The following is a 14,625-nucleotide window of genomic DNA, read 5'->3' as shown; positions in this document are numbered from 1 at the left end:
TATTGTACTCTCCATATAGTTTGTTTCAAACATAACTAGACTTGCTTTTTGCAGAAAAGTGAACATTTTACTTTGCTTGTGAAGTAAATCCTTATTTCTGCAGGCAGTTCAGAGAATTCTGTTACTCCCATCCTGTTATGTTTTTGTATATATATTTGAGTTAGCCTAATCACACTGTAAGAAGACCATAATAGAGAGAAGATAGAACAATTTCTAAATACACTTTTGGAATGAAGTGTAGACTTGTATGTGGATGGAGCTTCATGTCTATTATAATTTTCTTCTTTGTTCATATTTGAAAGAAAATGAGGCCCAATAAGGACTCTTCAAAACTTAGTTTTCTCTTGCATTTTATGTAACATATGGTGGGAGCAGAACATAAAGTGTGTAAAGAATTGTGTATTAAAGTAGCATTTATAAGAATTATTATCGTGCCAAAATGAAAGGAAGGCAACTTGCTGACTTTATGTTATTGAAATAAATAGCAATAATATCTCTACTGCTGTCCAATTCTGAATCATATAAAGTGTGTGGTTTTGGTGTGCAGTTTGCTTTGTACATGAAACGGTGACTTAGCAATGACTTAGCTAAAAGGGAACAAATCAAAAGACTGTCATAAAAGTGAATAGCAGAAAATTGGGGTTTGGGGTTTTTTCCCTCCTTCTCAGCCTTTCCAGCTAATATTCATACAATAAATGTTTTTTGGCAAGAAAATTTTTTTTGTGGCAAGAAAATTGTTCTGGCATTTCAGAGAGCAACAGCAACTTAATCAAGAAATTTGTTCAGTCTGAGATCTCCATTAATAAATATTTCCACACATGGTTTGAAATACATTTCTTATACATAAAAAATCAAGAGTATCTTTCAAATTTTTAAGACATCACATATGAAGGTAAAATCCTCTATTCAAAAATTACCTTTTTATCACTGTAGTTTTGAAGTATCCATTATGGACTGTCATAAGTTATTATGTAAAAATTGATATAGTAGTACTACTATCAGGTCTTCTCCATTATAACTGTGTAGAACTGTGTTTACAGCTCAGCCAGGGCATAATTGACATGTGGAGATACAGCTGCAGAGGCAGAACTGCCCATGAAGAGCTCTCACCTTCACCTGTCCCAGAATATCATTTTAAGAAGTAGCATATTTAGCATCCTCATAGTTAGAAGCTCCTTGTAAAAAACGGAAGAGTTTCAGACATGCTCTGGCTGACCTGCAGTACCAAATCCCCTCTCACTGCTGCACTCACAGCAGCACACATCCATCAGTGCTGCCACAGAACTGCAGGGCTCAGCTCCCTGCTGACAAGCTCACGACGTTGTCTGATCCTGCCCAAAGCAAGCCTACATGACAATGAATAAACTTCTTCCAGGCACTTCTGTACACTGTATTTTCCACTTTTCTAATCAGAGTGAAATTGTACTGCAGCAAACATTTTTTTTTTAATGTGAGAGAAAGTGCAGCATAGAAACAGTGCAATATGATTATATTCTAACTACCTTAAAATTTGAAATGGATGAAATGTGTTTGGGTAAAATCTTTTTAAAATCTGGTTGCAGTTAAGTTCTTTACATTGAAATAAACAGATTTAACTTTTCAATTCTATTTCAGCATCAATTCCTTTATTTTAAAATGTTGTCTTCTGTAGTGCAAGCAGGAATTCCACTGAGGTGTGTGGGGTTTTATTGTTGTTGTATTTAAAACAGTTTTAACCAGAGCACCATTAGATGTTGACTTTCATCTGCTGTATCAAAAAGGTGAAACTCTATGCTGTGATCAGAGAAAATTGGATGGAGTTTATACATATTTTAAAGTCTTAAAAATGTATCAAAGTTATATAAGCACTTCTGGTTTCTTTAACAAACACAACTAAAATAAATCTTGAGTATTTAAAATTGAGTATCTTTTTAACATATAACAGTTCTTAAATATTAACAGCAGAGACTTTATTAGTAATACTGCTGTTTGTTTATTGTAACAAGATCTTTATTTAAGAGAAAAAAGTGATTAAACTGGAAACTCTGTGATCTGGCTATTTCATGAGTTCCAGAAGGGTGGGGTGGACCTGGAGAGAAATGAACACCAGCAAGGAAACTAAACCCGTAGCAGCTCTTATTCTGCATCAATACGCCTCTCATATAAGGAGGAAATAAAATGCAGTAAGGGGAAAAGAGTGAGAGAGACATAAGTACACACACACACACACATACACACACGGATGCTTTCCCCAAATAAGTGATAGTGTTTAAAGATCCCTATCCAGAAAAAAAAAAATAGATCCATGGTAAAAAATTCCTGTGGGAGATGTTCAGTCAGTTTGCAATAAATAAAGATCACTGTATCATTGAAGTCTGATTGTTTGCTTATTTTCCATGTCTAAGAAAATAATTATCCCTTCAGAAGAAATCTTTTGTTTCTATAGAAGGTCACCTTTGTAGGCATTAATAGAAAAAAGAGTAACTGAAAACCCAAAGGATAGTCCACATTGATAGTGCTGTGGCAGCTGCAGGGGTGCCTTAGTTACAGCACCATTTTACTTCAGTCAGCTCCCAAATTTGGTGAGTTTTATACTGGATAGCACTCAGCTTGTCAATCAGTCTTCTGCCTAGAGAAATAAACACATTTCTAATCCAGAGTCCTCATTCTCCTTCCCCTCAGCTATAGTTCTTGTCATATTATCTTAGACACAAAGAACAGAAAATCACATTTGAATTCTCCCAAACAGCAAAAAAAGGATTTCATGCAGAAACAGTCACGCTCTCCACAGTAAGTAGGTGGCCCGTTTAGAGTCATCTTTGCTTAGCACCCATTTTGTGCTGAAATTGTCATATTACCTTGTCAGCAAGCCTAAAGCAATGCTAATAGATGGATAAGGCAGGAGACAGCTGAAAGACCACTACAAACATCAAGTGTACTTGCTGTGGGCAGGATTCCATTTGTGATTGTCAACACTGGTACATATCCCACATTTTCTAAATGCATTTCTCCACCTCACATCTGAATTGGATTTCAGAGTATCTGAAGTAACTTAAACAATGCAAAATAAATAAAACCATCTGTTTGCCATAATTTCTTTCTCTTCAGCCTGGACCATTCACGGATACTTCAGTGAAGCCAATAAAAATGAAATTACCAAATAGTAGTTACTTAACAGCATAGAATGAGAAACTATCATCAAAATGTTTAGCCTGGTGACAGAACAGACAAGACTAGTGATGATTAATCTCTGGCATGCATGCTAAAATTGATTTCTGGTATTCACATCAATAGAACATCATCTGGTCTTTGGGGATGATTCTGGGAATTGATAGACTCCCAGTGAGATGATAAAACTTCTTGCTGGCTCCTTAAACCTGTATGTCAGAGAGAAACTGGTTTGTACTGGGGAAGAGAATGCAAGCACCAACAGTGATGAATTTGCATTAGCTCATTCCAGACAGGTATACTGAAGGATGCTGTTTAAGAAGCATTCCTTCTCTTTGTTATTTCTATGAAATTTTTCTACAACCAATGACAAGATAGTCTTTCAAATTTAATATAATCTTGTAGATTATATATACAGTGTATGTACATATATTGGAGAAACATTTTCACAGGAGAGGACTTTTGCAAATATGAACATAAAAAGTTAAGTTGAAAGGATGCTTGCCTGTCTCCAAACTGAGGGAGTAAAGCTCTCCTGCCCTGACAGACTTACGTACTTGCTGTGTTAAGACAATTTCCATTTCTCTCTTTCCAACATGAAGTGTGTTGGTGAGCTACCTCAGCTGGCTCCTGGAACTTCAAAGTCCACTAACACAATGTAGAAAGTAAACAGTGGAATAGGAAATAAAATCAATGAATTGATAGGACATCATCCTCTTTTCTACCTCCTTGATTCAGCAAATTAAAAAAGAAGTCCACTTATTCAACTGCAAATCACCTGTGACAGCAGAGATTATGGACAAAGAAGACATGAAAGTAGCAGACAGCTGACCAGCAGCTTTGACAGGTATAATGATAAGCATGCACAGGCGTGAAGCCATACTAAAATATTTTCACTGCAGAAACAAGAGGGAAACCAAAGAGGCACATTTCCTTGGCATTTCATGCTTTGTGATCATGAAACCAGACTGTCTTTCATCACAATAAATGAAAATATTTGCAAAATTAGTTATTATGAAGCATAGAAATAACATAATCAGACAATAGGTTGTTAGCAGTATTTCCTTTGAATCTAAATCAAACTTGATTTTAAGTCAGGAAAGTTTAGTTTGATCAACTCCAGAAAACAAATACAAAAAGACACCAAATAATCTTTTCAATTTCCCTGGAGCTGTGGGACCCAACTGTCACAAAAGGTTGCCTGTAGCTGCAGGGTTGTGCTGTTGGAAAGACTGACCTCCACAGCAGTGGCTGCTGCAGGCAGACCCTTGTTTAGCTCTTTCCTGGGCAGCAGCCTGTTCCCCTGGGCGACTGCTCCGCTCACAGCCCCGGCCCTTGCGGAGCACCGCGCTTCGGGCAGCCCTGGGAAGGGAAAGGGAAAGGGAAAGGGAAAGGGAAAGGGAAAGGGAAAGGGAAAGGGAAAGGGAAAGGGAAGGGAAAGGGAAAGGGAAAGGGGAAGGGAAAGGGAAAGAAGGGAAAGGGAAAGGGAAAGGGAAAGGGAAAGGGAAAGGGAAAGGGAAAGGGAAAGGGAAAGGGAAAGGGAAAGGGAAAGGGAAAGGGAAGCTGAGCGCCCCGCAGCAGAGCAGCCATGCGGCCTTCAGCCATGCAGAGCACAACTGAACAGAACCTCTCAGACCTCGGCTTCCCCAGCCCCTCCCGGGCATGTGAAATAACAGGAAATACAAGACTGGCAGTGGTGGGAAGTCATGGTACCTGATGGTTGATGATGAGCAATGATCCCACTTAATGATCCCTAGTTTTGGCAGAACAGCAGCAGTTGTCTCTTTCTACATGTGTATTGTCATCTTTAAAATACCAGCGCCAGCAAACACACACGTTTTTATTTAAAATTAAATACTGGAGGGTTGAAGTCTTATCAAAATCACACATTTGAGCTGAGGACAGGAGATGCATTTCTGCCAGGAGGAGTGGTATGCCTGCTTTGACATTCCAGGGCAATAACCCCGGGACAGGGAGTGGATTTCCTGCACAGTGTCCCATCCATGGGGTGCACTGAGCTCTATCTTCGAACTTCACCACCAGAAATGTACTTATTCCCAAAGCTGAGTTTCCTTTCAAATCAGTTTGAGCCCACAGGTTTCACACTCTGATCAGTTTACACACAACAGGACTGGTGTCTTAAGGTTTATTAGGATTCCCTTAACATATGATGCCCATTTTCCCTGGATAATGAATCTGAATATGTTGATCTGGAACACACTGTTTTTCAGTATTATAGTAAACTTTCTCACATATTTAATATAAGATTTATCTTTCAATATTTAATGGAATGAAAGCACCAACATGAATACACGTAATAAAGTGAATTAATACATTCACATAAAGATGAGTGTTCCTGAATAAAGTATCTACAAAGTTTATTGAAATTGCATGTTAACAATATTTATATTTTATTTTAGCATTTCTTACCTCATAACTCATACAAAACCAAACAAGTTCGGCATTCTTGAGCACACTGTATCCTGAAATTTGAAGTGTTAATGATAGTGACTCTTATTTGCAGTTGGTAGAAATGTTCACAGAATATTTACTGGCAGGCATCCAAAGGTTTCCTGCTCTTTAATAGAAAATCTATACCTGCCTGTACTGTACAAATCTGTACTGCATTTTAAATTATTAACCAGAGACAGAAGAGTAGATGTAATATATGCACCAATTAGACACAATATCTATCTTTTACAAAGGTACGGGTTAAGAAAAATAATTAATTTTCTTTAATAAATAAGACAATGTCATAACTAAAATAAAATATTTGTGTCCATCCTTAATTCAGACAAGCCTCAGTTGGTACACAGATCTTAATCTTCACTTCTCCCAAGTGTTACTTGCTAAATGTTACCCTTTCAGAAACAAATTGTTAAAAAGCAAATAAAAACACCATTATCTGTAGGAAATCTTACCTAAATGAGTTCTGCTTGCTGTAAAAAGTAGAGATTATCATGAATATTTGTGTTGAGGCAGTAAATAAAGTGTAATGTGGATCTTTAAGGGAAAATAATTAGGTATCCATCCTCTCAAAATTACAAATTTTAGTAATGATTTATTAGCCACATTATCATGACATTGATCTATCCAGCAGTCTTGTGATTCAAAATGGTGAACTGGTGAATATTATAGATTTTTAATGCCTTGATAATAAGTCTGGAGAAAGAAGATGAGCAATCTTCATTATCTCAGTAAGAGAAGCTTTCCCATTTTTACAGCACACTTCCACCTAGCACTCAGACACGGAGAATAAAAATAAATGTTTGACGTGAGATTTCAGGAATGCCTTGTACAGTTGTATGAATATTTTCATATATTTATTAGCAATACAAACCTTAAATATTTTAGGATTGTGTTCAGTTTGCCACAGTTGTCTTCACAGCAGTGACTTACAGGTAGCCTCTGTTCAGCTAAAGGACCTGTTCTGTGTTTGGTTTCCAAGGGCTGAGCTCCTGCTGTTGGTTTTTCATACATACATTATATGCTTTTAAATTTCATTCCATGTCTGTTATTCCAGTTGCCACAGTATCTATTTATTTCCTGTTTGAGCCGTTAATCCTCTTTTGTGGTAGTAATATCTCTCAGTGTTTGCTTTCTGCAGAATTTCATTAGCATACTTTTTGGTGGCAGTCATTACTGCAAATATGAAATAAGGTAGATTCCAGTATTGATCTTTCAAGAATTACAATAATATCCTCCCCTGAGAAAATAATTCCTCTTCTAGCACAACCAAGGGCTTTTCCTGCTTTAGCATTTTATTCACAACTTTTTTTTCAGAAGCCTGATAGATTTTAGATGCATCATTTTCTGCTGATTAAAGCAATGGTTTTAATCAACAGAGATACATTCACTCAACCTGCTTCACCTTTGGTAAACTTAGCTTGCATTTTTTCCATTTTCCTTTTTTTTTTTCCTACTCACATGGATGTTTTTCTTAAAGGAAAAAACCCTCTAGATTCTTGAATATTCTTGAGGTCACTTTAATGTTTTCTGGTTATATATTTTTCCCCTTTCTGAAATCATGGCAAGAGGTTTGCTTTTCAGCAGTACTCTGCTACCAGTCAGCAGCTTTATTTAAAAATTCTTGCTGCTGGACATGCAATTTAATGTGCCAGTTCTTTCAGAACCCAGGGACATAGATTATCCACTCCTTCCAATTTCAGTGCTTTAAGCTCTTTTTTTTACCTCACATATAATAATTTCCATTTTGATATCCACATTTACATTTACATGTTACATTTACATGTTACTTTTTTTTTGTAGATAGTTTTATCTTTAATTGCAAAGTCCCTGACAAAGAAATTCTTACTAGGATTTATTTTCATAATAAGGGTCCTTTGATGAATTACAGTTCTATGTGAATCATTAGGGCTTTGCCAAAATAAATTAAAACCACATAGTTTTAGGGTTTGTGAGTTTTTTTACAACCAACTGTGAAAAGAAAGAAACAGTTAAACATGTATGTTAAACATGTATGTATGTTATGCATGTAATAGTTCTGTGGCAATGTCACTATTATCAGACCATGCACTATTTAGAATACAAATACATCTGAAAATAACTTGATTTGTGAAATGCAAACGGCAGAACTGAACAGGAAACACTGCAATTAAATGACTTGTCAGAGTATTTAATTCAGGAGCCTGCTCTGCATCCCTCCAAGCTCCACAGGACAGAGTAAGGTTTTTTGGGAATTACAAAACTTCACAGACGTATAAAGTTTACTTACTCTATACTTAATAACAGAGAAATAAGGAGAAATTGCAAGACTGTGTACCTGGCAGAAAACTACACACAGGTTTCAAAGTTATTCATTTTCTTGGTTTGAGCTCTGGGCAATTGTAGATGAAAAATGACGATGCAAAGTGATTCCCTTTTACACTGGTTTCCATGATGACAGTGGGGTTTACAGGGGGAAAAGCATGAGAACAAAATGATGAAGAACAGAGCATGTGGTGAAGGAAGACAGACTGAAAATGGATTAAATTAAAATTATGTAGAAAGAAAAAGTGTTTCTGAGAAAAAAAAAGTGAAAGAGAGGGCAGAAAAAAAATTGAGGCTATTTACAGAATTTACAGAATGAAGATGAGAGATATTTTGCTCAGGGTTTTCAGCCTGATTTAGATCAGTAGATGACTAATAGAAAATAAAATTTCTTTGGGAACCTGCAGGAGGAGTGAATCTATATTTTTAATTTCTTTATGCTCGTCACAAGACTTCCAGAGTATAGGAATATATTGTTAATTAAATACATAAAAATAAACAAAAAAAAGGAAACAATAGACTTGTTACTTAGAAAGAGCTCCCTTATGTAGCTGGCAATCAGCAATGAAATACTGTATAACAGGTCTGGTGCTGTGGACATGCAATTTAGGCAGTGTTAAACCAGAAGAAAGGAGAAACTGGTTGATATCCATCTCTTTTCAGTAAAGACTATTGAAAACAAAAATTATTAAAGACAAAATCTGACCTTATGTATGATCATTGTAGACTGACATAATACAGAAGAGTCAGCTCTTACTTCTCAGTAGAATTAAAAACAAGCTCTACTAAATTTAATGAAATTGCACTAAATTGACACCAGTACTATCAAGAGGAAAAAAAAAAATCAAAACAAAAACCCAAACCAAAACAACTCATGAAAGGATTGTGTGCGCATTTCCAGCGGGGCGAGTCTGGCTCACAGATGTTCATGTGCATGCAGACAGTGTTTGCATGTAATACATGTACAGACACATAGGCACAAATAGTGACTGCTAAAAGCATCATTTCTGAGAAGACTTAAAAGGAGAGTTTCAGTATATGCTCAGTTATTTTTTTTTCCCCTAAACTTGGTGCTTTACTAAATCTTTTCATGTACCAGGATGACTTGACTGCAAAGAAAAGGAACATCCTCAACTGTGGCAGTTTCCAAAAGAAAAAAAGGTTCTATGTAAACACAGAAGTTGGGCGCAGATTATGTGGAAATTTTAGTCAAAATGCTGGGAAGGGAACCACAAGGGCAGCTGACCCCCCAAATTCAGCCCCTCCAACTCACAGGGGGCAGGCAGAGCTCCTGCAGTCCATGTCACAGCCTTGAGGCCTGGGGCCCTCACTCCTGACTGTTCTTTGTGTCAGCACAGTGGAAGCCTGGATCCAACAAATGCAGGAGTTCCATTTAAAGAACGTGGCACTGCAGCAGCAGAAAGCTCTGCCTTGGCCTCCCTCACAGTGCCCCTTCCCGCCCTGCGGCGCGGCCGCCATTTTGACGTGCAGAGGTGTGAGGGCAGAGCACTCTCCCCTCACGGCCTTCGGCTGAGCCGCTCTGGCTTTAGGGCTGGTGTGCACCTCAGGACAAGGCGAGGACATTTTTATGGCAGTTTTCTTGCTCCTATGCACGTTGGGGTTGCTCAGGGATCCCTGCACACCTGCCAGCCCAAGTGCCTCAGCAGGACCCTCCCTGCACCTCAGGAGGGGCTGAGGTGGGAAAAAACATGGTCACCTCAGGGGAAAAATGGAGCTCAGAGCTACTGCGGCTGTGTGTGGCACCCCTGGAAGGGAAAAACACCGAGGAAGAGAGGAAGAAGTAGAAAAAGAGACACAAAATATGGAGTAGCTAAAGTGGGCATTGCATTCCTTCCACAAAGGAAACATGAACCCAACCTTCAAGGAGGTGCTGTGCCAGGGGAAGCACAACATGGCCACCCGGGCAAGAGGAGCCCGGCCACCAGCCTGGCAGATGATGCAGGGCAGCAGTGCCCAGGAGGAGCAGGCCAGGCTGAGAGGATTCCAGCCCTCAGGGGAAGAAGCCACCGAGGAAGAGGTCAGTTTTTTAACTGAGGTGTTTCTTTCTTCTGGCTCTTCTGGCATTGTGAGGGTTCTTGGCTGCAGCCACCGTGATGGTGCCTGCTGTTTTTGTAATACCTGGGCAACAGTGCATGGCTATGGTGGCTCATTTACCACAACTCAGGGGCAAAAATGAGAGGGGGAGAGGGAACCAGGCTAAACCTAGGTGGTTACATTCTCTCAAAAAATAAGTGTCCTGAAGCCTTCTGCTCCTCAGCTCTTACTTGAGCAAGGAGATTTCTTCAGCCACCTTAGCACTGGCAGAGTTGTTCTGTGCTGTCATTATAAACTCTTTTGAGGATGAAAGGGCAGGGGCAGGAGGGCAGGAAGGGCTACCAGCCCCTGGCATCACTAGCCCTGCTCAGGAGCCTGGCACCAACAGCTTTGTCCATGGCATTGCCAGGTCTTTTCTGTCAGCCAGGGCCCTCTCCAGTGGGAGCTGATGTGCTGCTGCTTGCAGTCTCTGAAAGCTTGTGAGAACATTTCTCTGTGTTGCGGGTGGACCTAGATAAAGAATCCATGGAATGGGTTCCAGGGGAGGTGGGTGCTTGTGCTTTCTCAACAGAGTGCTGTTTCTAGAAATTCAAACCAAACTAGACAATTCTGTCAAGAAAATGTTATAAGCTCCTGATGGATTTTCCTTTATGCCAGGCATTTATACTTTGTTTCTGTCGCAGTGGCAGGTGGAATTTTCCTAGGGATAAAAGTGTTCTTGGCAAGGAATAATTAGCAGAATATTAGGTGGGTGTTCCCTGTGCAAAGACAGAGCCAAAGCAAAACTTGTGAGGAGAAAGAAAAGGCTGCAGTGACAACTTTGTCCTATTGTTGGTTGTATTCTCGGTGACCTGCAAAATCAACAGACCTTTTTGTGTTTATAGTGCATCAGGCATAATAATAAAAAAATGGTAGATGTACAGTACATTTGGAGAGAATGGAGTTGAAAGCACTGCTTCAGGAAGTGCAGCCATGTCCAAAAGAAGATGCTGTTCTGTGCATGCAAGGTCTGTGTACACAACCCTGGATTTCAGAGTTACAGTGCCCCAGGGGCCCTTGGTTTACTGGGTTCTTGAGACAGCTGAAAATCATCTCATTAATGTCATTATTGATAGCAAAGGAAATGAACTTAAATTGCTTTTCAGAGAGGATAAAATACATAATTAAACATATTTCAGAATTCTTTTTCATTATATGGAGTCTATTTTCTTTATCTTTTACTTAAGCTCCTGAACATCTTTGTCTATCTAAGCAGACAATACATTTTTAATTAATAGCCAGTAAAGAAGTCAGGATAGAAATAGAATCCTACAAAAAGATTTCTGTTGTGTTTTATTATATGAACAAATCTCCAAAGAAGACTTTTAATGTCCTAGTTTTTCTCTTTGACTATTCTTATTCCTCTGAGTAGAATCTAGCTTGGACAGAGGTTAGTGCACTTGATGCTTGGCTGGGTCATTTTGCTGTCAGGTGTAACTGCACTTGCCTCTAGCATTCTTTCTCTACATTGAAAAAATGGAGTATTTTTGACCACACACATCCCCTTTTCTCTCTGTTGCCAGCAGGCTGTGTACAATGCTAGCACAGCCAGAACATTTCCAGAGATTTTCCTGCAGTGGATTCCTCATAAAACTCAGAGCTGATCAGGGTACCCCAGGCTATGGAGCAGAGTGTTGCTGCTGTCCATCTCTTCATTGTTACTGCAGTGATAAATATTCCTTTTGGGGCCACTCTTAACAATGGAAGCTGTGTTCAAGATGGCACAAGACTGAGTTCATTTGGGCACTTTGCTTTATTTGGGCATTTTTCTGCAATCAAATGAATTGATTAGAACTTCTCTAATCAATGCAAGGTGCCACATCAGGGAGGTACAAGTCACATCTCATCCGTCCTTTCTCTAGAATAAAGAGAAAATAAGACAAATTTATTTCCAAATCTCAGTATGCAGCCACTGTTCTGTCTCGATACAGTCAATTTCAAATAAATTGTTTGTGCTTTCTGCCTTGTTTCCATTGTTCGGAATTTCAGATGTAGTCTATTTCCAAATGCCTTGTTATGTTCATACAGGTTTAATTTTCCTTCATCTCTCTGTAACAATCTGGTATAACTTGTTTGATAAAACAATTTAGTTCTTTTTAAAGAGAGCTCACATTAAACCTGTTTTGATTGCTTTTCATGCTGAATACCAAAGATGAAATCTTGAGTGATTTCTGTTTCCTAAAACAGAGTGCTGAATAACTTTTAAGAAAATTATAATGGACCAAAGAACAATGACTTTACTCAGATACATCTCATTAAGTCCTACTGAAGTGAAGGTGGAGCTGTCTGACTAAAATCTTATGCAAAGATACTTGGATTTCTACAGAGAGATCTATTTGTCTTCATTTTCTAAAGAAGCTTCAAAGTGTGTGACGGATATTAATTCACTTCTAATGTGCTCAGTCTGGGCAGTGCTTTCCTCAGAGCTGGGGAGCAGGAGGAGTGTGGGGAACAGGTGGTGATGCTATGCCTTCTTCCCAGCCCCTGGGAGAAAAACACACCAACACTGGCTGAATTAGCTGCCCGTGTTTCCTGGGAAGCCTGGGACGCGCCTGCACAGGGGTCACTGTGCCATCGGGACAGAGAGGGCTGAGATCGATGCCTGCCAAACCGCACGTGGTATAGGATATATAGGATACACCTGTAGCCCTACTGTGCGTCCCAGCAGCTCTCAGGGGGGTTTCTTCGTCCCTCCTTACAGTGGGATTTACCCAGGTTTGAACCAGGGCTCAGGTCTGAAGGCTGTGGGATGGTTCCTAACAACGTCGTGCCGCCTTCGGATCAGTAGATGGAGCTCCAAGATAAATCGTTCCAGCCCTGAAGCGTTGCAATCAATTAAACATAGCAGCTGTTAAGAGACCACAGTAATTACAAGGCTAAATGATATCCTTAAATAATCACTTGGGATTTATACATCTTATTCCTTAAATCTTATCATACATACATGGAGGTTTGTTAGAGAGAAAAATAAAATTAATTCTGTGCCTCTCTGCCAGATCTCTCTGGTGTCTTTCCAAGTGTTTAGAAGACTGAATGATAGCCATACATATACTCTTGGCTACAGTGCTTTTTCTTCAGCTGTCTACAGAAACTCAGTTTATAGAAACCTGCTTATGATAATGTGCTTTATTTTTAACCCTCTTAAATTCACTGCATTTTTCCCATATAATATGGACAAGTAGTACTGACTTCTAGTTTTCCCACTTTACTGTGTTGGCCCTTAGGATCTCAAATTATAGTCTATATTTAGTGCTATAATAATTGTTCAAAAATCTGACCCTCTACTTCAGGGTAATTTTCATTGTAATTAAATTGTCTCTGACTTTTACCATTCACATATGTTTAAATGCATCCCTTAAAACTTTGGGAAGAGGAGACTCTTGAGTTCCTGATAACAGAAGAAACATCAACAGTAAGAATTGCCACCTTAAAATGTGATGTCTATAGAGGATGCAGTTGTCCAACAGTATTTTTGTTGTGACAGCAGTAGAAGATAAACTGTCAGGGCATGAAAAAAATGAAAAAAATGGCTGAGCATATGACAGGAATGGCAATTTGTTTTATGAGAACTTGAGCTTTGGTAAAATAATTGTAAAAGAGATAGAAACTAATTAGAACATAGCAAGAAGATTGCCATGCAGCTTCTTTCCAGGTAAGTGAAATTGGGAAGAGTTAGGAGGCTTTAAGAATGACACACACAGTGGAAATCAATGACACAATAAGGATTGACTCTTGTGAGAAACCTGGATTAAGTGTGAATTAATGTCCTGTTGTTCACAATGTGGGATGGGAAATGCTGCTGGTGTTGTCTTATATTTGGCTCTCTGATAATCTCAGGCAGTACCAGTGAAGCCAGGACTACTCTATATTAATTTATTGAGACTCTGTTTGCATCCTGTTAACTAAACATGTGTTTGCTTCTTCTGACATGTGAGAAATCCACAGAGAAGCATTAGCCATATTATATATTAATGTAAAATAAAATTAATAGTGATGTGAGCTAATAGGCTGGGCTTTGAACTTTGTCTGCAATAGGGAAGATTTCTTGCTTTTCTTCCCACTCAGGGAAGAAAAGAGGGATGGTAAACTTTAGGCAGGTGATGGGAAGATGCTGGCATCCAGCATTGTGAAGCCCAGTAGCAGGAATTGCTGAGATGATGGATCACACACCCTGGGGACCTGTTTCCTGTTCTGCACTTAAATTCCTTCTGGTGATTTTGCCAAGGCTGCACCTTACACTGCAGTTTACCTTCCTGCTCCCTTGAAGGAATGAAACCCAGCGTGAGAAGAGCAGATTGACAGTGAAAATGATGGGAAACATTTATTATGAATATTTCTCAGAGAGGTCATTCATTAGAGTGCACAGCTGACAGTGAAAGTTGAGATAATGTTTCTTCCCGTGGGAACAGTGCTGAGCTGGAGAGGACAGAACCCCTCCCTGCTCCCCCCACACTGCAGGCCCTGCTGCAGGTGTTTGTCCTGCTCCAAGTCTCTGCTGCAAAATGGCAGCAATTTAAGGGATCAGCTCCCCCCTTCCCCCGACCTTGGGCCATGCTGCAGAGTCAGTGCACATAAGGAGCTGGGCATGAGCTATGTTTGCTAGAGTTTAAGCTA

At 39.2% G+C, this 14,625-nt stretch overlaps 1 long non-coding RNA gene across 1 annotated transcript; it reads right to left on the bottom strand.

Annotated features, from left to right (window-relative positions):
* Positions 1-3,666: 3,666 nt before the first annotated feature.
* Positions 3,667-9,520, bottom strand: LOC128811703 (uncharacterized). The gene is made up of 4 exons (XR_008438432.1): positions 9,191-9,520; positions 6,488-6,789; positions 5,578-5,630; positions 3,667-3,795 (listed from the first exon to the last, which is right to left on the bottom strand). It is a non-coding gene; the product is annotated as an uncharacterized LOC128811703 (long non-coding RNA).
* Between the last annotated feature and the right edge of the window lie 5,105 nt (positions 9,521-14,625).

This window comes from Vidua macroura, chromosome 9 (assembly GCF_024509145.1).
Source record: "Vidua macroura isolate BioBank_ID:100142 chromosome 9, ASM2450914v1, whole genome shotgun sequence".
Classification (NCBI taxonomy): domain Eukaryota; kingdom Metazoa; phylum Chordata; class Aves; order Passeriformes; family Viduidae; genus Vidua; species Vidua macroura.
This window is presented reverse-complemented; position numbering and strand designations above follow the sequence as displayed.